Genomic DNA, 24,571 nt, shown 5'->3' with positions numbered 1-24,571 from the left:
AACACTTTGGAGGATAAAATAAAAATTCAAAAGAATCTGGATAAATTGGAGAACTGGGCAAGAGACAACAAAATGACATTCAATGAAGACACATATATTGTGCTGCACACTGGGAAGAGAAGACAAATACATAAAAAAAAGAATGTGAGATAACTGTGTTGGTGGTATTTTTCTACAATTCTATGACTTAAGACTCAGCATCAAAGTAGAAGAATTGTTAGAGAAAAACAAACAGTCACAAACAACATGAGTTAGCAATATCATGCAGCCACAAGAAAAGCAAATGCAGTTTTGGGGATGCATTAAGAAAAGTGTGTATGCAAGATAGAGGAAGTGGTAGTATCAGTATGCTCAGCCCTGGTAGGCCTGAACTGGAGTGCTACTTCCTGTCTTGGGTACCTTACTATAAGAAGGAAATAGAGAACCCGGAGAGGATCTAAAGGTGAGTGATCAAGATGATGAAGGGGTTGGAAAACAAGCTTTATTAGGAATGGCTAAAGATATATTAGTTTGGCAAAAGGAGGTTAAAGTGTTATAACAGTTTTCACATATTTGAAAAAATGCCATAAGGGCTAGGTACAGGTATTCAAAAAGCCTGAGCCTGAATTGATTCAATCTTTGCAGGTTAGTCTAACCTGGCTAAGCTGAACCAGTTTGTAACTGGACAGACATTTTCTTTGGACTGAAGAAATGCAGGCACATGCCTGCAGTGGCTCAGGCTAGAAGCCAGGAGGTGCTAGAGCAGCCCTCCCTTCCCTTCTACAGTGTTGAGCTGCAGGGGGGGGCCCACACCCTGGCAGGATGCTCTGATTAGGGAGTAGTTCCCCCCTCCCCCTTGCTATTGGTAAAAGAGCATTTAGTTACACAGCAGGGAATTACACAGGGAGTTGTTAGCATTTATCATCCTGTCAACAAAACAACAGCCTCTCCCATTAGTTCAAGCTTTTCTTAAACAGCTTTTTCCAAGGAAGGAACTGGGGAAACATTACCAGCTACCTGTTGATTAGCTCCAAAAAGCCCTCAGCTGACACTGTCCTGTCTGCCTTTGTCCTGTCTCCCACAGCACAGACCATAGCCAGCATGTGCTATGCTATCTAATGCTGAGAGGTAGGGCAGAAAGGACAGGTGAAATCCCTGCTTAAGCATGGAGTGGTGAGAGGGGATGGGGGGAGCAAGGGGAAGCTAGGCAGACGCTGGTGTATCTGCAGTCTCTGCTGGAGCAATGTCTAGGGAGCAGAGGGGAGGGGCCAGCCCTGCTAGGCTAGAGCAAAGCCCTATCCAGGGTTGCAAAGCATCTGGGATGCTGGGGGACTGTGGTTTAACTTAAACCAGGAAGGGGTCTGGGACAGACATTGAATAAACCGGTTTGACCCAAATCAGTCTGATCCTATATTTGATCAGGTTTATTTTATACCAGTTTTGGCCATTTTCAAACTGGTTTATGTGCACTGAACATCTGTTCTGTTACAGGTTTAAACCAATTTCTGATCACTTAAACTGACTTATGTGTAATGTCTGTCCCTAGCCAAGAAAATAAACAATTGTTGTTCTCCTGCAACACAGCAGTCAGGACATGTGGCAATGGATCTAAACTGATGCGAAGCAGATTAAGATAAAATTTCAGAAAAAATTTCAAACTGTATAAAGAGTAGGAAAATAAAAAGTCTACCCAGGGAAGTTGTAGAATTTCTATATTTGGAGGAAGTTTTCTAGGAGACAGACATCTCTCTGGGGTGGCTTAAGCAGGGCCATCCCTGGGGAGGAGGGGTGAATCGTGGCGACTACACTTTGGGGGGCCCCGCAGAGCCGGGCACAGTGGCTGAGACAACTCCACGCTCCTGCTGACTTCACATCCAGCCACTTGACATCCCTCCCCCCACACCACTGAATCCACCACCAGCTTTCTCGCATCCAGGGGTGGGGCCCCACATAGGCTGATTTGCCCTGGACCCTGCACGCTGCTCGGGTTGCCTCTGGGCTTAAGAATAGGAAATCCTGCCTTTGGGCAGAAGATGGGACTAGAGGTCCCTTCCTATAGTGCATCTACACAAGACATCTTAAGGCACAATGGACTGTTCAGTTGCGCACTAGAGTGTCATGGCAAAAACCATGCTAATGCGCAGTAGAATTAGTCTACTGCGCATTAAGCATCACAAAAAAAAATCACCTTTGCTACTGCACCTTTATCTAGTACTTCATATTCGAGGTACTAAACTAAATTTGCAGTAGTAAACCTCATTAATGAATGTGTAGGCGTGCCCTGAGTCTGTGAGTCTAAGAATTACTACTGTGCCCCTATGATCCGTGTCTTGAATGATGTGGTTTGCAGAAAAACAGTCAACCCCACAGTGGTTACGCTACCATGTCACTACGGTTGTCCTATATACATGTCACCAGAAACCAGGTGTATCATCCAAGAGAGCACAAAACAACTGCAGACTCTCCCTCTGTGCGAAGAAGCATGTTAGTACCCGAAAGCATGCAAAGAACAATTTTTCCAACTATTTAGTTGGTCTAATAAAAGATATCACATTTCTGGTAAACAAGGTTCTTTGGATAAACCAGTGACATTCTTTTGTGCAACATTATTCTTAAGAAAATATGTGGGAAGTCTGAAGGAGCTCTGAAGTATTAGATGGTACCTATGAATCTTATACATTATGCAGCACTGAAGTTAATGAGACACTGAATAAGGAGAAAAGATGAACAAAAGATTGATACTTCTGTGTTATAGGATGTAATATGGATAATAATAACTTACATTCTCTTTTTTTTTCAAAACCAATGCTTTGCCACCAGTGTTCAGTTGGGTCTTTCCCAAGAAGTCTAGTCATCCTCCACATTTCCTGTGTAGTATATCACTTACAGTATGTTTCAAGCTGTTTCTCATGAGCTCCCCAGAGAACGTAAATATAACAAAGAAGTGTTTCCCTTGAGTCTCAGTTGTCTAGAATAGTTCTGAATTCTCAATATGGTATCTTAAGCACAGGACTAGTTAATTTTTTTGAAGTTGCTGCTGCTGACCATGGCAATCAGTCATTTGTTTAATGTTAAATATCTGGGCTGAAGAAATATGGTTCCTAAAAGGCTTTGCAAAATTGTTTTGTTTTGACTTGCTTCACATTAATTTTTGATCTCTTAAATTCCAAAAAAAGCTATACACCGACTGTGAGCAATCAAGGTGAAAAGGTATTTCTCCTAACCTACTAGAGAGAATTTTACTAGTGCACCCAGACCTAGAGGACAGGATACAGAAGAGGTAAGTTAGTTCATTCAGGCAGTCATTTTCATTCTAGTTTTAAATTTTTGTTTCTAGAGATTCTACTGCTTTCCTCAGCAAACTATTACAGTCTAATATGTGCTTATGTTAGAGACTTTTTCCTAATATTCAACATTTTTTAAATTTCATCTCACTATTTCTCTCTACAGTTTTTTTTTTTACTACCCTATATAGTTCTTCTCCTTCCCTACAGTTTACATACTTCAAGTAATATTAGGTGGTTATATCTTCATTTTTCTGGTCTCTTCTCAAACAATTTACTGATCCATAGTGCACTACATATTTATCTCTTAAGCTGTCTTGCAAGTCAGCCTTTCCTACTTCCTGATGATATTGCTTTTCTGCAAGTTCTGCCCATTTTGACATTTTTTTTTCATAAATAAGTTTCCAGAATTGAATACAGTATTGAAGGGGCATTTGCACCACATACATAGAGAGCATTCCTATTTCTCTTCATGAGGTAAGGTCCATGTGCACTGATGTATATTATACTAGCTTTCTCTTTGGCTACCATTGTAAATCTATGTCTAATGTATGGCTCACTACCACCCATTACTGCAATGTATTTCAGAACACTAGCATTACTTGGGGTGGGTGAGTGGCCGGCTCCCCCTCTCCCCAAGAAGCCTTTGCCCAACAACAGAAGTCCATACTGCACGACAGCAACCAAGTGGTAACAGTCCTATTCTGTTGCAGCAGCATCCACAGTCTTTGAGTCCCCAAAGGCAAGTAAAACTGACCACCTTGCCTTTCCCTCTGGCTTTCTAGCACTCAGCATTCCTCCCCTGCCTTCCTCCTCCAACGCAAAATTTGCTATTATGCCTCTACTTCAGAATTACTACTTTCCAGGTTTTCCCCAGGTATGGTTTGGGGATTATTTTTAGCCTTTCTGCACTGAATTTCTGGCAGTACTTTTTGTCATAACGCACATGGTTTTCATTCAAACTCACAAGAATCATGTTACTTATGTGGCTTTGTAATCAGAAAAGCATGCGTTAGGATTAAATGAGAATTCATCTCAAACAATATAGTGATCCATAGTGTTGAAATATTATTGACCAAACAGAGAAAGAGAGAGAGAGAGAGTCTGCTTCAAAAGTATCCTAATTGAAATAGATATAGATATTTCCAGGTCCCTTCACATACTAGAAAAGCATCATTTCTTTTAATCAGCATGTGGCAATGATCTTTTTTTTTTTTCAACCTGGTTATAGATCTGTTCACAAATGGCTTCAAATTAATAGTGAAAAATAACTGTCTTTGAAAAATGGCATGGTAATTACTCCATATTAAAATTCCTCACAATCATACCTGAATGTTCAATATTCTATTATAAAATGTAGGCACATGTATGTAATGATACAAAGCTGCCTTTCCCACCTCCAGCCAACTCAGCTTGAAGTGGCAAAAGGAAAATAATAACAAAACAATCCGTCTCTGTACCTTCTTTTGGTTTAATTCAGATATACTTTATGAAGTTAAATTAAGAGTTGTTATGTGATACCAGTTCATCTTTCTTAAGTAAAACATCCAAACATTTTTGTCACCCACAGCTACTGAGCTGAGCTTTAATGAGGAAGATATTATTCTTTATCTGCCTCCCATTTGGTTACCTACCTGGCCAGCCAGTCCATGTATAGCAAGAACTTTTGTAGTCTATGGCTCTCATCCTTCCATGAAACCTCTGGGAAAACTTGCACCAAGGTCCCCTTAACTAGTCTCAATTATATTATTTTGGTTGGAAATTTGGTTTCTCCATATGCATTTGTGCTCTATACCAAGGCTGTTCCACTTCCCCACAGCCAGGGCTTATGTACCACACCAGCTATATGCTGCATATGTAGCCATATGCTACCACCCTTTTTCCATTGTGTGGGAAGTACCAGCAGTGTGCACCCCAAGAGTGCCCCTCTGGAGCTGCATGGGCAGTACTGGCAGTACATGCCCCCCCCGCTACATGGCCGCACAGGCAACACGCAGCCCCTCAGCCATCACATAGGCTATACAGGTAGCCTGTGACCCAACCTTCCTTCCCCTACCATCAGCCCTAGGCCCTCTCCCAGTGTACAGCTGTGGGATGAGGCTGCGGTAGCCTGCAGGCCACCAGTTGGATGGACAGCTATGCTGTATATAGATATTTTCAGTCTACACAGTAGATCAGGACTAATTGAATGCGTCTCCAATATGGCCACTGTCTGGGTAGGCAAAGGAATTTATTAGCTAGTATAGATTATGCTGATTGAATAGAAATTGGTGCAAAATAAAAATCTGATGGTTGCTGTGTTGTAGTCTAGTGTATATTAGAGTTATAAATCTAGTCTCCAGGAAAGCTTCAGTAGAGATCTATAAGGGATGTTTTGTAACTGTCAACAGGGAACATGGGGCTTATCTACATTTTCTGTGTAATGAACTCTTTTCTAATACTAGGTGTTAAAAGCAATTGGAGGTTCATTTTCAAGTGAATCATAATCCCACATTGTATGTCTGTAAACATACACATGTGTGTGTTTGTGGACGCATATATTTAATATACCACAGCATAGTAAATTAAAGGCTGTAAAGCTGTTTGGCAGGTCACCAAAGCAGGTAGTCTCCCAGTGTTTTGCTGTCACTAACTCCATTTTGGAATGTCAGCAACTATGCACACTTTCAAGCAAAATCAGTGCAGGTTTCTCTCTTTTTGAATCAAAATGCTAGTGGTGACCTGGAATTTCTTCTGCCCTTTTTCAAACTAGATTCACTGCCTATTTTGGGAGACTGTCAGGAAATTTTCTTGGGAACTCCACACCCTAAACTTTAAATTCCCTTTATGCACAGCAACATGGACAATGACTTTTTCTCTACATGCATTCCCAGAATGCTGAAATAAGCCCTGAATTGAATTCCCATAACCTGATTCTAATCAAGAAGAAAATTAACTAGTCCAATAGTACCAGAAATGTTCAAAAAAGTACTAAGGGCCATTTGGGGAACCACATGTCAGGGAGAAACAAAGTTTTTCTATGATGTTGAAGAAAGCATCTGTGTACAGTTTGTCTTACACTTGTGTGACTCATTGTATATATACATCATGACAGGCCACTTGTGTTTAGAGCCATGTGATTGTCCATGGTCTGATCATACATTACTAGCTGGTATAGTAATGCTTATAATATATTGCTCCTTCTGTATTTCTGGACATCATGGCACAGAAATACAGTTCTAATTTGCAGAAGTGATGCCTGCTGTGTTGCCCTGATTTTTTCTCCTTAATAATAATAGTAGGCATTTTTGTGGTTATTTATATGTAATGTTTCCTAATATTGGGCCAAAATTATTAGTGCCAGTGCTTTAGATTTGATTGGTGGTCCTGTATTATCACATGACATTTTCAGATTGATGGGATATAACTACTTCTGTTTAATGAGATAATCCATCCTGGCACCATGTCAGTGTGTCCCTTTGGAACCTGTTATTTATATGCCACACAAAGCTGTGCTATAAAACTTGAATCAGTCAGCATAGCATGAACACACTCTGTCACAGATATATTTAAGTATATTTCACAGTACACAGTTGCTGCAGGCAGCATTTCAGGTGTTATTGCCAACAAGCCTTTGAGTAATGCATTGCTAAGTTTCTTTATCTAATTGGATCTACTGAGTTACTGTATATAATGGGGTGGTTACTTTGAGAGACAATGGCTATATTGAGAAAGGAGGTGTGATGGATTAAACTGTATGTGAACAAACTGGCAGCCCCACCTATAAACTGAGGTAAGGAGTTGGCTTGGGAACAAGGACTCTTTACTTGCAGAAACATTGCAACTAAGATAACTTTTTGTAATCTAGTCACAGCCATGGGACGAACAATGAGAGTATTCAGGAAAATGCATTTTTAAAAATCACTCTCAATGCATTTCTGATCAAAAGAAAGGCTTGAGAGGGGTTTGGAATTGTTTCTCCAATCCATCTGGTGCATGGTGACTTTCAGACATCTGGGAGATAATTCCCAATCTTCCCAAAAGAATGATATAGTTGAAAGTTTTATATAGCTACATCACATCAGGAGTATAGCAATCTCCTGATTCAGCCATTTAGACAGACACATGCCTAACCTCATTACACATGGGTTAAATTCCCATTGGGGGGTGAGGAGGAAGTTCTTGCAAAGGCAGAATAAATTCCTTAGACTTAATTGACTTGTAGCTAGTTATACCAAGTCTTAATTTCTCTTAGACTTCATGCCAATATGGTCATCCACTGAACATTGTTGAACCAAGTAACTCAGTTCAACCCTGCTGTGTATCGGAGACAAGACAGGATTAAAGATATCATATGCCCCAGGGAGTCACTTCAATAGGAGTATGTATGTTCCTTTTGATTTGGTAAATGAGTCTCCAGTAACTCCAGTGTTTGGTTGTGGTAAAGGTACTACTAATTGTAAAACCTCCCCAATAGAATATACTGCAGACAGCAATTGCTTGATTCTTGATGGGAGGGAAGAATGGCAGAATAATAATGGGTTGTGTATGTGTGAAGTATTATGACATATAACAGCAAAAAATAAAATACATTACCTCAAATTCAGAGCATGTGCTTTTTTGTCTGCTTGATATCCATTATGATGTCATTTATTCCATTCAGAAATGAGGCTGCCAGGTGACATGGAATAAACAGTAAAGTGTCCACAGAGCCAACAATGAGATATATGCCAGCAATCTGAACACCTGGTTGAGATGATGGAAATACACTTAAATAGATTACTGCTGTTGCTCTACTAGCCTGTACTAATGAAGAGAGTGAAATGTGATAATCTGAAGTTGTCATAGCTAGCTCATTCTATTCCTAATTAGTAACTGATGACAAAATGTCATTCTGCTGAATTATCAACGGGTAATTTGTATAATGTATGGATTGTTGCTTATGAATTCACTCCACGTTTTATTTTGGATTGATCTAGGGATTGTTTGTCACTCATGGTTATTTTATTTGAAATGTCTTAAAAAGGGGGCAATATAAATGTGTGATTTGTTTTCTAAAAACAAAACCAAAAAAACCAAATGATACTAGTTAAATGTTTTATTACATAGGTAAATAATCTTATCTTATTTTCCTTTTGCTACAGACTTTCCAATGGCTTTCTTCCAGGGGAGACAAAACATTAAGTGCACATAAATAGGTTATGTAAACTATAATGCAGTCTGTATTACTCTAACTCAGCTATTCCTTTACTTTCCCCTTTTTTAGGGGAGGGTCCTTACAAAGTAACAACAGGAAACAGAAATATGATATAAATCATAGGGCCAGATCTTCAGTTTTACTAAAAAAATGCTTGGCATGACACTGACTTGGGGGTGGGGGGCAGGAATGAGGTAGGCAGGAAGAGGTGTGAGAAAATGGCTCTTAGAGCTGGTCTAATCTGCCTCTGACCCAAGCAAAGGAACACAGCAGTGAAACATATAGCATTCAGTCCTTTGCATGTTAAACTGCAAAGCGGATGTAACATAGTTGCTTTAGAGCACCAGTTGGAGGTCCCCATGAGCTCTCCGTCTTGGATGTTCTTGTTGGTATATGTCCAATGCTGTTCTACGATGACTTTACAGTCATTTGGGGCTATATTGTGCATAGATGTTTTGCCGTAGTTCACTGCAGCATTTCCTCCTCTGCTCCCCAGGTGGGATAGACATGCCCCAAATCACCTTTCTGTTTGCCCTGACTGATCTTTCAGGCAGCAGAGCTTTCAATTTGTGCTGGCCATATTGCTCAGTCTCCTTTAGCCCAGTATGTTGCTCCTCTGGTCATTCAGCACCTAACTTTCGTTCTCCAGGAACTGCCCGAAGTGGAAGAATTTTCTCTAGCCCCTCTTTGCTTAACTTGATATCAAGGGAACCTTACTGAGAACTAAGAATTTGCCTACTGACTTCCTAATGTGATTCTACCTCCTTATATTTTGTTCCTTATTTTGCCCTTGAAAATATGGAGCTAGTTAAACATTTCTTCACTTTTTCACAAGATGTAGTGGTTTACAAGATGGTTAGATTCTCTGGAATGCTATTATCCAAGGCCCTGTTTAACATGATCTTTACCATTTGTGAATTGCAAAATAATATAAGGTATTCCCTGCTGAGGAATCATGGCTCTTGAAAAGCTAGCAAACTAGATACTTTTCTTGAACATACGCATTTGGATGATTTGTTTCAGCTTGCATTTAGTAGAATGTGTAGCATATATATCACACACACAAGCCTACCTGCATAATACAAAATACTAATTCTATATTTCATTTTAGGAAAAAAACTTAAGCGTGTTTTCATCATGGAAGAATCCCTTCATGTGTATTTGTAGACGGAGCCAAAGGCCCATCGTTCTTGATATTCCACTCAGAAAAAAGAAAGTACCTGAACAAATTGTGTGGGGCTAGCAAGACTTGTGTTCACCTAAACTCTTTTACTAGCTGGCTGCTTCCCCACCATTCTCTGTCATGCAGCTGGCATGGTAGAATTTACAATGTACCACTTCTTCCTATTAAACTTTTATTTAGCTATCATGCTGTTAGCACTATGTAAATCTGGTTAGAAGCAAGAATAAGAAGAATGAAATTCTCAGCCAATTTATCTAATCCAGCATTTAGTAGAGAGGAATTATTTCTTAGAATACAGTTTCTGGGGCTGAGGCTACAGATGCAGCCCATGGAGCTGTGTTGTTTGACCCATGGGACTAGTAGAGGGAGCAGGGAAAAGAGGGATAGGTCAAACAAAAGTGGGGCTTGCCACCAGATCTGGAGAGGGAAGATGAGTGATGGCTGGAATAACCACCTCCCGATCTAACCTATAAGGAGACCCATGGTTTGGATCCAGCTGGGGGCAGGGTGAGTTTGACACCCCTGATCTAGTATAACATTTTGGTCACTGCTTTCTTTTTTCTCAGATAGCATTACCTATCAGAGTTGTTCTTTACATAAACAAGTAAATCTTTTAATGACTACAAACTTAAATCCTGATTTATTTCAGTCCCGGAGTACAGTGTTCACAAACTTTTTATTCTGAGTATTTTAAATCAAAAATCTAGAGTTTGATTTCCCATTTCTATCTTGCATTTAATTCTCACCTAAGGCTACAGATTAGTAACATTTTTTTATTCATTTAAAAAAAGTACACGGTTAAGATAGAAAAAATTCAAGACTAGTTTCCACACTACAATGAGGGGCTTTTTAAACATGTGCAAATGTTCTGCAGCAATTCTTGGTTTCTGAGTAAAAAAAAAAAAAAAAAAAATTGTGAAATCCCTGTTTTGTGCTGACTTCAGTGTATGCAGAGAACAAACTTTCCAAACAGCTGAAAACTCCCTGTTGCCTTGATGATATCCAAAAGGAAAGGTACTCCTTAAATGGGCATAACTGATGTGTGATTGGTTAGTGAACTACAAAGGAGGCTGAGTCAGGGTGACCTGCTGAAGCCAGACTCTGTATATAGAACTGGGGGAGGGCATGTGGATGGAGGGGAGGCGTGCAGCTTTACCAGAATGTTTGAACAAGACAAAGAACAGTTCCAGCAACCAAATAAGGAAGTGAGAGCTGGAGTATTTCAGAATAGAAGCAGTTCTGAGGTTTTAAGAAAGCTTGGGGGAAAGGAATAAGTACTTATGCCGGAAACCACTTTCTTTTTTAATAGGAGGGATGGCAAATGCAGGGAATGAAGTACTCAAGAATCTGTCCTTACCCTCCTTTAATCCTCTGTCAGCAAAGCTAAAGAACTCAAGCTGGATTTGTCACACTTTCTCTTGTTTTTGAGATCTCTTTGTAAATCTCTGTTTTTGAAAAAACAGCCATCCAAAAAAAGACAAGTTATTTGTCCTCCACTGTCAAAAAGATCATGGTGAAATTGCAGAGGTTATGGAAAATTGTGAAGTGCTGTACTACTAATTCTCAGTTAAAACAAAAATAAAGTTAAACTGATTTCATATATAAAGATATTGATACCACTGAAAAATTTAAACTTTTGTGGAGGGACATGGGGAGCATTTCAGTGGGGAGAGAGGATGACTGTACATTGCTCCTTTTTAATAATTTAACCAAACCCCTAAAATAGCCTAATTGAAAATATTGTAATTCTAAAAGTGAAGTTAGTTAGAAAATGTTCCTGGATATCAAAAATGAGCTAGAGCTGTTTTTCGACCAGATACAGATTTTTGAATTGTGCCAATCCATTCCCAGGGGCATTTTAACTTTGCTTGGTGCTTATTTGGCATTTACAATAAATTATTTGAGCTGAAAACTACATACTACCTATGAAAAGTTACAGATACATTAATCTTTCCCCTAACATCCCTAAACACACACTGTAGGAGCCCTAAGACATACAAGAGGCTATACAGTAAATCTTTATTCAGATGGAAAAGGAGATCTGATCCAGACAGAGGCCCTCCAAAGCTAAAAAACTGAATGGCTATGGACACTAGCAGTAACATTAAAATATTGTCCTGCAGGCTTGTTCTAGTTTACAACAAATTTGCAGCCATTTTTACAATAAACCATTAACATTGCTTCCTGATGAAAGGAAAGAAGTTTCTCCTTTATCTGATCTGATCTACTGGGAAATGTTTTTAAATTTGTGATGTACAGGGGATGAAGTTTGACTCAGAACAAGCAGCTTCTTTATAACTAATTGAATTGTATAACATGCATGCCATATGATGGGTGTTAAAACAGGGAGCAAAGTGCACTGATTAGTGCCAGAACATAGGAATTGAGATTTGGGGCTTATATTCCTGTCTCAATCAGAAATTATGACGGAGTCACCTAAGTACGCCTGCCCATCTTAGGGGGGTTTTGAGAAGCTTGTTAATGTTTTTTGAGTTCCACTGCTTAAGAGCACTAAAGTTGTTTTTTTATTATTTTATTTTATTTTTTTAACCAACAGTAAAAAAGAAACAAAAAGGATACTTTGAAGACAAATAGACTAATCTATAGCAAGATAGCTGCAGTGTGGTTTCTCTTCTGGTCCTGGAATGCTGATTGATGCAGACTATAACACAATTGCCTTTATATAGTCACTCAAAGTAAATATAGTGGAATTTAAGAGTGGTGGATGAGGGGAAATAGCTGGAAAGAGTGAGCAAATGCAAGAAAGAAGATGGGAGTAGGACAGGCATAAAGAGGGACAATACGAGAGGGAGAGAAACTGAGGAGAGAAATAAACTGAAAAGACTACATATTGTAATCCTACCTTCAGTATTAGGAAGGGTGAAATTGAGTCTTTAGTAACTTTTTTCCAACTACTCAGTTGGTCTAATAAAAGAGATCACATCTACCCAAAGAACCTTGCCTGCCTATGTCCTTAGACCAACACGGCTACAACAGTAACAAAACTCAGGCCTCTACCAACTGAGCTAATGGAGTAGTCCCTTTGGTAGAAATTGTGGTAGTCTAACATCCCCCATCTAAACAAGCCACTAATGAAAGAGATGGCAAATTGGACACTGAAGAGCTCTCATTGGCAGAGGTACACGGGGCAGCATTAGGAGCTATACTGCCAGCAGTGGTGGCAGTCAGGCCAACAGCATAGCTGCTGCTATTTTTATACCCCCGTCCAACAGGGTTGGTGTCCTGGTCACTTCTAACCCCTTCCTCTTCCCCCCCCGCCCCCCCCAAATTATACTATTGTGGCTTTCCATGACATAAACAGCATGTTACACTGTTGGCAGCTAAGGAGCAGGAGACATTTTGGAGAAGCAGACCGTGAGGAATATCCAGAGTTTAAACAGTTGAAAGCAGTCTGTTGACATTCCTGGGATCTAATGATGTTAGTGAGGGAAGGGGAATGTACAAGGAATCAGCAAGCCCGATTTGGCCACACCACTGTTGCTCCATCGTGCTTTTCCTAATTCTTGCCCAGGGATGTGTTTGGCTCAGTCCTTCTTCTGTCCCCACTACCTTGATGATCCACTTGCTTTGTGACCAAGCCATTGCGTAGGACCTAACACTCTCCACTTTCTCTTCTTTCCTCCCAGTTGAAACATGGCAGAAATGTCCATCAAGAAACTTTCAGAGATTTTCCTTTTATTTAAGTTCTGTGATTCTTTTCCCTCTTGTGATAGTGATTGAATCCAAACCCTCTAAGACCCTGCATATGTACCTCAGAAAGCTAAAATCACAGGTGGCTTTTCTCTGTGGTCTCATCACCATAGTAGTGGCAGCAAAGTCCTATCATCTAATTTTAATAGTTCTATGACCAAGTCTTTCCTGCTGTTACCAAAAGTAAAGTAGTTAATTCAACGTAGAAGACTGTAGCATCAGTCACTTGGCCTTTGCTTCACAGCCTATATATGTTCCTGCGTGTCAGCTTAATCTTGAGCAATTTATTTTAAATGGTGGTCACCTATCTATTTTATAAAAAGTTGCAACTCTTGTCCAAGGAAAACAACTTTTAATTTTTTTAATTTTCTTTTTTAAACTGTTTCAAATAGCCAGAAAAAGGCTATTCTGACAGTTCTTTTTTATCACATTCCAGTAGAGCAGGCACTTGAAATCATGATTTGTATTCCTGGGCTGAAGCTAGTTGGCTTTCCCTCATTATAAAGGATATTACATAAATACTTAGTATACATAGCATAACTGCCTGTATACAAAATGCATAGCATTTGGAGATCTTTGGTTCTGGCCAAGTGCTGTAGAAATGTGTTAAGTTATTATATGCATAAATATTTTGTCTCTTTAGAAGCCTATGATTGATTCTCCAATACTTAAAAAAAAATGACTAATGATTCTGTCACTTTGGATTACAACAACAGGAAGTGATACAGAATAACACATTTTACAGTACATTTTCAGAATCCTGCAGCAGAAGCTGCCTAGAGCAGGCTACCTGTACTCGTAAGTTTCAACATATTCCGATGAGCATGCACTTACCAAAATCGCGACTTTGCAATTTTTCACAGAAGCTGCAATTTCAGGTGGGCTCCATGAAAAAGCATGAGCTCCCTGAAAAAAAAAATCTTACCAAAAATAAAATGCTGGCTCCCTCTGCAGATCTAGCAGTCCTTGCAGCTGCTGCAGCCCAGCTGTGCAACCTGCTAGGGCAAGAGTGGGGGAAGAAGGGCTGTTGACATGGCAAGATGGCTGCCACACCTGCCCCTCACAGCTGATTGGATATGAGGACTGTCCATCATATGACCCTGCCCCTCTCCACCAATTGGCGGCAAGAGGTAAGCCTCATGATGGACAGCCCTCACAGCCAATCAGCAGCAAGGGGCAGGGCCATATGATGGACAGCCCTCATAGCCTGTCAGCAGTGAGGGGCAGAGCCACTGGGCCCCCTCAGCCAATCAGAGGCATGGCGGGGAGGCTGCTGTTCTTGGCCCATGAAAATGGTTGCTAGCCCCACAATATGGACTCTAAATCAGCTGGCAGCTGCCTCGAATTCAGTAGACCCCCTACTTCAGATAGCCCTATGAATTCGTAGGAGGAGGAATACAGCTGATTCAAATACCAGCTGATTCATTTAGGACATTTTAATGCCTTTTGGTTTAGCAAAACATCACTTTGTGACTGCAGCATTCCAAAAAGAACTCCAACTCCAGTTCATTTCAGTGAGTTCAGTGTGTCTTTATCCTCTTCCCAATTGTCCCTATTCAAATATTTTGACGTTTAGGTACAGTACTGCACAGGAGAATCAGTTTTCTAGAGAGGAAGTAGTTGTTAAAGCAGTGTGGGGGAGAAGGCTGTAGGCATTGCTAGCCTGATTTTGCGCATCTTACAGTGATGGTGCATGCATGGCTTTTTTATGTGAGAGAGAAATGAAATAAGCTCTTGACTTAAGTGTATTCCTAGCCAATTGTGTGTGTATCACCTTGAATGCCGACAAACTCTTTAGATACCCATCCCTACTCCTGTATGATTGCTGCACTGTTAACATTTCTGTTTGAGTTTAACCTATTGGAATTATGACATGGTACAGTTTCCATTGTTGCCTGTTTAAAACTGGTTGGGCCAATTTACAACTAGTTTTATAATCTTGAACTGACCTTCAGTTTTTTTCAAATGGAGGATTCATAGATTTTTAAGGGAAGAAGTATAATTTATATTTATTTTAGTATTCCCGCCTACATAAAACAGGTTATTACTCTGTTATTTCTGCCTTAAATCCATGATTTGAGTTACAGCATATCTTTTGAAGACACAGTCGTGATTGAAAGATTTCAAGAAATATAGCTAGACTTAATCACCTTAATCAGAAACTGCACATTGTAAAATGTCATACCGTTTTTCATTTATATGGAAAATGTCATCACTAAGGATCTCAAAACGTTGTGTTTCTCAGTGAAACACTGCTATTTGCAGCATTTGAGGGCATAAGGGGGGAAAACAGTGGTTGGTGCAGAGAACAGTACTACAGTAATACGTACAATACAGTCTTCAACTATCCAAACTGATTTAAGTATTAGTTGAGTTTTCATTTTAAAAGTAAAAGAGTACTCTTTACTAAAAGAGTAATTTCCATCAGCTTCCTAGTGCTAGCTGTTATCCAGTGATCAATGGAAATTATTTCCTGATTCTGTCTCATTCTTTGCTGTGTCATTCCAGGACCTCTGCTGTCATAACTACTAGCACATTGACATAATTCTTGTCACCAGTGTAGTGGGGGTACAAATTAAGTGCTTCACTTACTTATTCATTTTTCATGTTTCCCTTTCTTTAGTACCAGAGGTAGCAATATTCCACATATATTAGGAAATCGTCACTTTTATTATTGGAAATGTCTTATTACCAGAAACAAAGAATTATAGAAGTTGGATGATGGAAAGTGTCATTTACACTAGAGGGAGAAATGTCACGGCATCTACATTTGCTATATAAATTATTTTTGTATCCCTCCCTTTTACATCTTTGCCATATATTTTGTCCCACATTTGGGCTTTGCGTGGTTGAGGTTCATTGTCACTGCCTGTGCTCATTTATGTAAGTAGCATTACAGCTGGGAAAGTCTCTCAAGATAGCCACACCAGCCCCTATTTTTTTTAATTTGTCTTCCAGACCCATAAAATGGCACCTTTTTCTTTTCTTGAAGAGCTGTTCCAAAATTCTTCAGGCCTTACAAGTGTACTCATTTAAGAAAACAATGGTTAGTGAACTCCATTTATTGTCCTCCACTCTTAATTTGTTCAGTTAACTGCATGTCTCTAGGTTGAGGCAAGTTACACCTCAGGGCAGTTACACAGGTGAGTTTTATCTCTAAGGTGAGTTATACAGAAAGTGGCATGTGTTACAGTAAGGCTAGGGACAAAAATTATACATAAACCAGTGTAAGTGATCAGAAACCAGTTCAAATCTGTAACACAGCGGAAGTTCAGTGGACATAAACCACTTTCAAAATGGCCAAAACTGGTTTAAAATAAACCTGGATGGAAGTTGTATCAGACTTAACTGATTTAGGTTAAATCAGTTTATTGAACTTATGTCCCAGGTCCCCTTCAGATTCAGGTTCACTCAGTCCCCAGCATCCCAGGATGCTTTGTACCTTCTCCACAAACCTGCCCCACTTCCCTCCATCACAAGGTGGGTAGACTAGCCTTGGCCCAAGCTGTCTGCTGTAGCCAAGTAGGAAGGTGAGCTTTAGCACCTCCTGGCTTCTGGGCTGGGCCACTGAAGGTATGTGGCTGCGTTTCTGGAATCAAAAGTGAATGTTTGTTTACTTGCTTATCAGTTCAATCTATGCATTTTAGACTAACCTGCAAAGACTGAATCAATTCAACCTTGAGCTTTTTGACTGTTTGGTCTTAGCCTAAGAGTTCCTTTTTTGTTTAAAGTAGGAATTTCGTTTGGGAGAGCAGGCTGTTTCATATTCAGGCTACCTATGTGCTTCCAATATTGTGTGACATCTATATGGTTTATTTACCTGGAATAAACTAAATGCTAACTTTAATAACAATATCCACTTGAAACCAAATGTTTGTGGACCAGGCATGGGTTTGGAAATGAAAGTTCCTAACTTGAATTTTGAGTTTGCATACCTATGTTTATATAGATGTGTTTCTGAAAATTTAAATATGTTCTGTATTTATTTACAAAATTGAAGTAAGTTTCTATGTCAGCAGAAGGAAAACATTTGATCCAGCCAAACTGAGCAGAGTAATGTAAAGGTGTGAGCAGGGAAGGCTCTGGGAATAAATAGCCTCCATTCTTTACTCCTTTTTCATTTCTTCATGGAAACAAGCATCTGCATCCAATTCATGTATTTATTGGAATACATTTAGAATATACATTTAGAATATATTCATCACTTCAGATGATGAAACGTAATTAAATAAAATAATAATATGCTTCTTGCAACATGCAACATCATGCAAACTCTGACAGCATCCTCTGATTGGTTAAAAAAAGCACAGCCAGGAAGAAAACAGTGGTATAGATTTTCTGAAGAGAACTTTGAGTTCAATTCTAATCTGAAAAATCATGAACAATTACTAATCTGGGCATGAAAATGTGGAATGCTTCTCAACTCCAAAGGAAAAATATAATCATTTATTAGAAATGGGGAAAATACCAAAAGAAAAGATTTTTTTTTTTAAAGGAAAAAAAATCAACTCCAAAATAAATTCATCTAAGTTTTTATTGAAAAGTATGAATGTCCTACTTTGTCGTTTTTCACTGTGGATGAAAGTGATGTGGAAGTCTAGGAAATATAAACAACCTTCATGTGTATTGGAAGGTTAGCAGCAGCTATTTTTGCAAAATTTCTGTCTGCTGCTGTCAGAATTATGTTAATTCCACAGAATGTTTTCTTTCCTTTCATATGCATTTTGTATTTGATTTATTAGAAATTTCTCTATTGTTTGTAATGGAAACAGATGCAAAAACACTGGGCAGCATGTTAACATACAGCAAATGCCTTTTTGTCAAAAAGTGGGGGAAACAAGAATTACAAACTCTTGCAGCTCGAAGGAGTGTAACTCAAACTCAGCAAACTGTACTAATTGAGAAATGGATCCTGAAAAACAAAGGTGATACGGCATAGGCATAACACATCAAACTTGACTGTAGTTTTCAGATATCTAGTAATGCCTTCTTTTTTTAAGCACATTGAGGAATCCACAGTAACTCTGAGGGACTCTTATTATGAAGTTGCTGGGAGTTAGAAAGCTTTAGTGAAGAATCACTGAGTCATGAAGTTGGTGTTCTCTTCTCTGACTAATCTGTATATATTATTGAGTACCTGCTTCAGTCCCAAAGTGCTGGCTTTACTGCTACAACAGTCCGTCTCTTTCTTCATCTGAAAAAGTTATGCTCTGGCTTTGTTATAATAGACCACGTAGAGGTTGAAAAGGTAAGGTCAGAAGATACTGCAATGTTTGTTTATATGCTGTGTGCTTTTTTGATTATGTAAATGCATGACAAAAACTAAGTGATGGAGAGTGAAAGGACCTGGCTTCATAATGACGACTTTTTGTAATGTAAGCTTCTGGGTTGCATCTCTTGCAAGTAGATTTTTTTGTTACTATTTACTAACCCTTTTACAGTGTTAACCACTTTGCAATTACAGCCAAGCTCAGATAATGCACTTTATTTGCAGTCTCTAGTATCATATTAGTTTTTCCAAGTGTAGTTGTGATGATAATGTGGGCAGCAGCAGCTGTGCATATCTGTGCCTTTTCCCCTCTCTTTTACTCAAACTGGGATGAACCAATTGTTAGTATGTATGACAGAGCTATAAATCGTGAGGATACTTGCAGCCTTCCTTTGACAGAGACTTTTCTCAGAACCAGAAAGTAATTCTTGGGTTAGAACAGAATTGGCCACAGGCAGAAGACTCTGTACACATTAGAAAGCTTGTCACTCACAATGCTAGTTTGTTACAAACATCAAAAACTTTGAACACTGTGGAATTTGGTAGGTGGTATACTAGCATTTGGGGATCCATCATTTATGTACTCTCTTGTTAATTATTTTTCTTAAATATTCTTAATTGAGAGATGAGAGAAATTTAAGCATTACCTAATAACTTTGTAAGGTATAACAGAAAAATCTTTGGAACTGCTTGTGTTTTTTTATAAGCTGTAGCAGACATTTGCTTAAATTTTAGTAGCAAAGGCAAAAGTACGTGAAAGTTTCCTGGCAGCGGGGACATAATTAGAAAGAATGCTGGGAAAAGTAAGACTTGCCTTCCTTATAATGATGTGTTTACAGAAACTTGGAAAGCAGAGATATGCATTGGCTATCAAAGGAAACCAATATCTGCTGTTGGAACATTTGGATCAGCCTTAGATTAAGGAATATGGCTCATCTAAAAATAGGAATAGACATATCTCATATTTTATTAGATATTGAAGTCAAGGAGCCATTTTTCTTAATATTTTGTGGGTTGTACTGAACTGCATCCACTGGCCCCCAAGTAGCAAATTTCACACATGTTTTTCTGGTATGGACTTTGTGGGATGTGCTGGTTGAACTGTCACCTGAAAAGTATTGTGTTCACTCTCAAGTCTGGACACAGCAAACTCCTGTGAAGCACTAGTATGGAAAGAAAATGCATGTTGCTCTTACTGAATCCCAGTAGCCTCTGGGAACACAGAACTAAGCTATGATTCACAGTACAAATACCAGACATGGAAGGATTAAGATATCTAACTGATACTAGGAAAAATGGACAAACCATGAAAAGCTCAGCAGTTTGAGTCAGTTTGATTCATCTGAACAGCACCCTTAATCTTCTGCTCACTACTTGAGTCTGTAAAAGTGGGGAAAAAGTTATGAGAATAGAATTTTGTCACCTCCTACTTTTTGGTTGGGCAACAAATATTACTTGTCTTTCAAACGGCATTCCAGATGTCCATTTCTACCACAAGAAATTTCTTCTGATAGAAAAAATAACCTAAGAGCTGGACTGGCAGGCAAGCTTTCCAGTTGGGGCAGTAGAGAGCTGTTCCCTGGGCTGCCCCTGCCCATTAATTGACAGCCTGTCCTCTCCCCTGCCTGGGAAAGGGGGAGGATGTCAAACGGCAGTTAGCGGCTGCTGAAAAGAAGCAACTGCTACAGACAGCTAAAGAGGGTTCACGCCTTGGGAGAATCCCTCCAGTCCTGCCAATGAGCTGATTGGCAGAAGGGGGACATTCTCACATGGTGGATACCTTCCCAGTTCTCCCCCACAGAAAATAAATCCATCTCCTTGCACAGGGGAGTGGGGACACTTAGGCATGGGGTGAGGTAGCGGCATGACAGCCTGCCTTACCCCCCCTGCTCCAGGCTGACCTAGAGCACTGCAGGACAAGCTGGAGACATTTTGCTGCAGTGGCAAGGCTCCCAAGGTTTACTACTGTGGCACAGCACCCTGCCTCACCCAGCACTGCTCTAGGGCAGCTGGGTGACAAGAGGAAGCTGGAGGGGCCAGGAGCCAGCTAAGGAAAGCCAATGTGCACCCAGTTCTTAGACCCCCCAGCTTCCCCTTCCCCTACCTACAATCACTCAGCTGAGCAGTGGGAGCCATATTTTATAAGCCAGCTTCCCAGTCCAGCTCTTGACTCCTCACACGGCCTTGTCACCCTGCTGTCCAGCTGAGTGGCAAGGCAGCTATTTAAAAGCCAGCAGCTGGAAAGAGTCCCTGAGCCCTGCCCTGGCCTGGCTTTTAAATCACTGCTTCCCTGCTCAGCTGGGTGGTGGGGACACCAAAGAGAAGCCAGCAGGAGCTGGCAAAAAGCTCTCTGCCTCTACTCAAAACTGCCAGAGGCAGAGGAAGAAGCAGGCCTGAATGTCTGCACACTTTTGGTTTCTACTGGAAGAACGATGATTCTCTCATTAGATACTGAACATCTGTACTCAGCCCTAGCTAGAACCAGAAGCTGAGGGAGTTGGGCTGGTGAGAAAATGTCTAGGGTTCTTAAAAGTTGTCACAACTTTTGTGAACCTCTGGAAATATTCAGTTTAACTTTGGTTGGTGTCCTGGCTGGACAAAGGGACATAAACCTTTCACTCATCCCTAAGAGTGATAGAAGAAATTAAATCTGAAAAAGTGTTTGCCAAGTTGCCATGCATCACAATCAGACATTACATCAAGTTCGAGTGATGTACAGAATGGGAAGTCGGTATTAACAATCTGCAAATATTTGAGTGACTTTTAGCTGTAGCTTTATATCCAAGGTATTTGTTTGGGTGAAATATCCCATACAGAGTAAACAACCTTTTAACTGGATATTAAGCAGCTTTAGGAATCAACTAATAACAAAAAACGCTTTATTAGAAAAATGCATTTTGTATTCCCTGATTAACAGGTCACCGAATATTTACTGAATCAGAAATCTGATGACTAAGAATCAATATAACTACAATATAGGAAGTGTGAAATCTATGTAAAACACCCCAGTATAGCATCTCTTATTTTGTTAAAGTGGAATTGGGTATTGGTTAGGACTTGGCCAAGTTTCTCTTGATGGACCTTCACTAGAGTGTTGTGTTTGGGTCCCACACAGAAGACCTATATGCTTGGTCTAGGCCTCTGGCATGCTTCCTGTGCAAAGACTCTTCACAGAAATGGAACCCTATAGTCCAGCTACCCTTGGTCTTGTGGATGCTTTAGGCATATCTATAGGCGCTCTGGGAGTCACTCTAAATAAATTATCCAGAGCGTAAGATGTATTAGTGTCCCCACACTGAAAAATGACAGTGGGGACACTTTAACTAAAGTTCTTCACACAAACTTTAGTTAAAGCACCCCCATCACAATTTTTCAGCATAGGGACACTGACACGTGACACTGGTGTTTGCTGGAGCGAGGTAATTACCATACTTCAGCAGACTCAATCTTGCAAATTACAGCACATTGGAGCTGCCTCACTGCATGCATATAGGCACCCTGTGGTATCAATGGCTGTCTGTAGTATTCACCAACCCAATTGAGTTTCCCTTGCAGGGATTGATATTTGCAATGCTTATCCTAAGGACTTGTGTGTTTGTGTGTGTGTGTGTGTGTGTTAATACAGTTTAAATTGCCTAATTCGGACTTCATTAACTTTAATTCTCATTCAATGAGGATTAGTTCATTTGGACTGGAGCTAATTTTCATTCAGACTACAGATATCCACGCGTATATCATAACAGCTGTAGTCTGGATTAAACCTAGAAAATTGTAACTTCTATAAACAGCCCCTGCTTCCAGAGCTCTGTCCTTGACTCCTTGTGGACACTTTGGTTTGCAGTTTACTTCTCCTGGAATATGATAAAACACATGACTAACTATTTTAAAAGGCACAAGACATCTGCAGCTCTAGACAAAATAGTGAAACATCTATGTGCTCCTCTATGCCACAGATTCTTCACTCAGTTTTGAGCTTAGGTCAGAGTCATTTAGTATGTTCAGGATCCTCTTCCTTCTTTTTTTGTACACATTTGCTTTCCGTCTTTCCATCTTTGGTTTCTTCTCTTCCTCTCTAAAACAGCTGGCAATAGTACTTCTTTCATTATGTTGTATTCTTCCCTCTGCGATATGACCCTCTGAAAAACCTCATCAAGTGTTCACCCAAAAGGGGATCCATTACCTAACTAATTGCCCAATAGATAGAACCAGTTTTCTTAATTTAGTCATGTTCTTTGTTCAAAATTTTTTTCTATTTGAATAGGAGAAATTTCCACTCAGCTGTCCTCCCACAATGTCCCATGCCCATTGTTAGCTCTGTGTCACCCCGTAAATGCAGCAGAGAAAGCAGATCAGTATTACAATCATAATTGAAGTTGTTTGTATGATTAAGATGCATTCAGCCGTCATTACTTCAGACAGAATTCACAAGTATATATATTTCCTTTATCGTGTGCCCATTTTGAAAATCTTCCTATAAACACATGCAAACAAGTAAAGATATTTTTTCACCTGCTTAAGAGAGTACTTGCCTTTGAAGTCATAGGCAAGATTTTGGTATGGTATTGGCTTGTCATCATACTTCAATACATGTAATTCTATGGCCCACTAGAGTGGTACAAGACACCTCTAGATATAAGTTTTTGGGCTTTGTTGGATCTCTTCATGGACGTAGGATTTTTCTGAATAAGTAATTCCTGTCTGTAATTTATTTAGTTTTATATACTAACAGTAACTAAAGTGATCCAGGTTTGCATTTTACACTGTACGTGAACCTATGAGCATATTAGCAAACAGCAGAGAAGACAAGGGAGTGAGGCATTAGATATTTTGACAATTTATTTTACACCCTCTTTTAGAGGGCATGCAGGGACTCAACAAAATAAAGTCTGTTATGGTGGAGTAATGATGATGCAGACACCATTAACTATATTGCAGTTAGGCAACCTACTAACAGAGAGTATAGTGGCTAGATCAGTGACCAGCCTCATTCAAGATTAGAGCTGATGAAATACTGGAAATTGAAGGAAAACCTACCTATTCTTCAAACAACAAATGAGTATCCAACCAACACCATTCTGAAGTTATTCTGAATTTATTGTATTTCTTGTGATTTTATTCATACCAAAAATCAGTCTATTTATATATGAAAAGGATTGTAGTTGCACAATTTCAGTATGAGATTTTTTTTATGCTCTTGCGTTTCTTGTACCTTCATGAAGGAGTGATCAAGATTTTTTGATCTTTTGGATTCCAGGAAAGCATCCTATGTAGACTTTTCCTTAGGTTTACACACCCAGGTTTGTTCAAGCTTCATCCTTGGGTTTACACTGCTCGCTCGTGCTCTCTCTCTCTCTCTTTCTCTCTCTCTTTCGGTGCTACACGAGCTGCTAAATGTGCAGTAAACTAATTCTGCATATTAGCATGTCATGGTAAAAGCTGTGCTAATACACTAATGAGCAGTAGAATTAGGCTATGGTGCATTAGGGTCGCTAAATAGGCGTGCACCAACGCTACTGCGTAAGAGTGCTGATTACTGCACATTGAGTTTGTACCTGATATTACAGGTACTAAACTTAATGCACAGTACCTACAGTATGTTAATGCATGTGTAGACGCACCCTCTCACCCATCCCCTCCTCCCACCCACACATATTCTGGGCATGTCTACAAGTGCATTGATGCTGGCTTACATTTACTGCACAGTAAGCAGGAATAGGCTGACATCTACATGTGCAGGTGTTAAAATGCATTAATGCTGTTTGTGGACTGACTTGGAACTAAAGTTAGTCCCAAGTCAGTCCACACATACAGTTTTACTGTGCAGTAAGGTGTCTATGCGTGTGTTACTGCACAGTAACTAATCGGGCATAAATTTGATACCTGCATTGCATACCCCAGGAATCCAGAAGCCAGAGCCAAGTTGGCATAGTTCGACTTACTTACTATGCAGTACGGGTCTGTGCATGTAG

General features: G+C 39.7%; 1 protein-coding gene and 1 long non-coding RNA gene across 6 annotated transcripts in view; one reads left to right on the top strand and one right to left on the bottom strand.

Annotated features, from left to right (window-relative positions):
- The window catches only part of LOC109281631 (uncharacterized), a 115,501-nt gene extending 101,127 nt beyond the window's left edge, over positions 1 to 14,374 (bottom strand). For 3 of the 4 annotated variants that reach the window (XR_002088336.2, XR_009459799.1, XR_009459801.1), the window contains exon 1: positions 14,168 to 14,374. This is a non-coding gene — a long non-coding RNA (uncharacterized LOC109281631). The remainder of the gene's footprint in view (positions 1 to 14,167) is intronic. The other variant, XR_009459800.1, reaches the window with a different exon arrangement.
- PALLD (palladin, cytoskeletal associated protein) overlaps positions 1 to 24,571 on the top strand; it is a 198,236-nt gene that overhangs the window by 85,509 nt on the left and 88,156 nt on the right. The gene's annotated exons all lie outside the window — the stretch shown is intronic.

The sequence above is a fragment of the Alligator mississippiensis genome, chromosome 2 (assembly GCF_030867095.1).
Source record: "Alligator mississippiensis isolate rAllMis1 chromosome 2, rAllMis1, whole genome shotgun sequence".
NCBI lineage: Eukaryota > Metazoa > Chordata > Crocodylia > Alligatoridae > Alligator > Alligator mississippiensis.
This window is presented reverse-complemented; position numbering and strand designations above follow the sequence as displayed.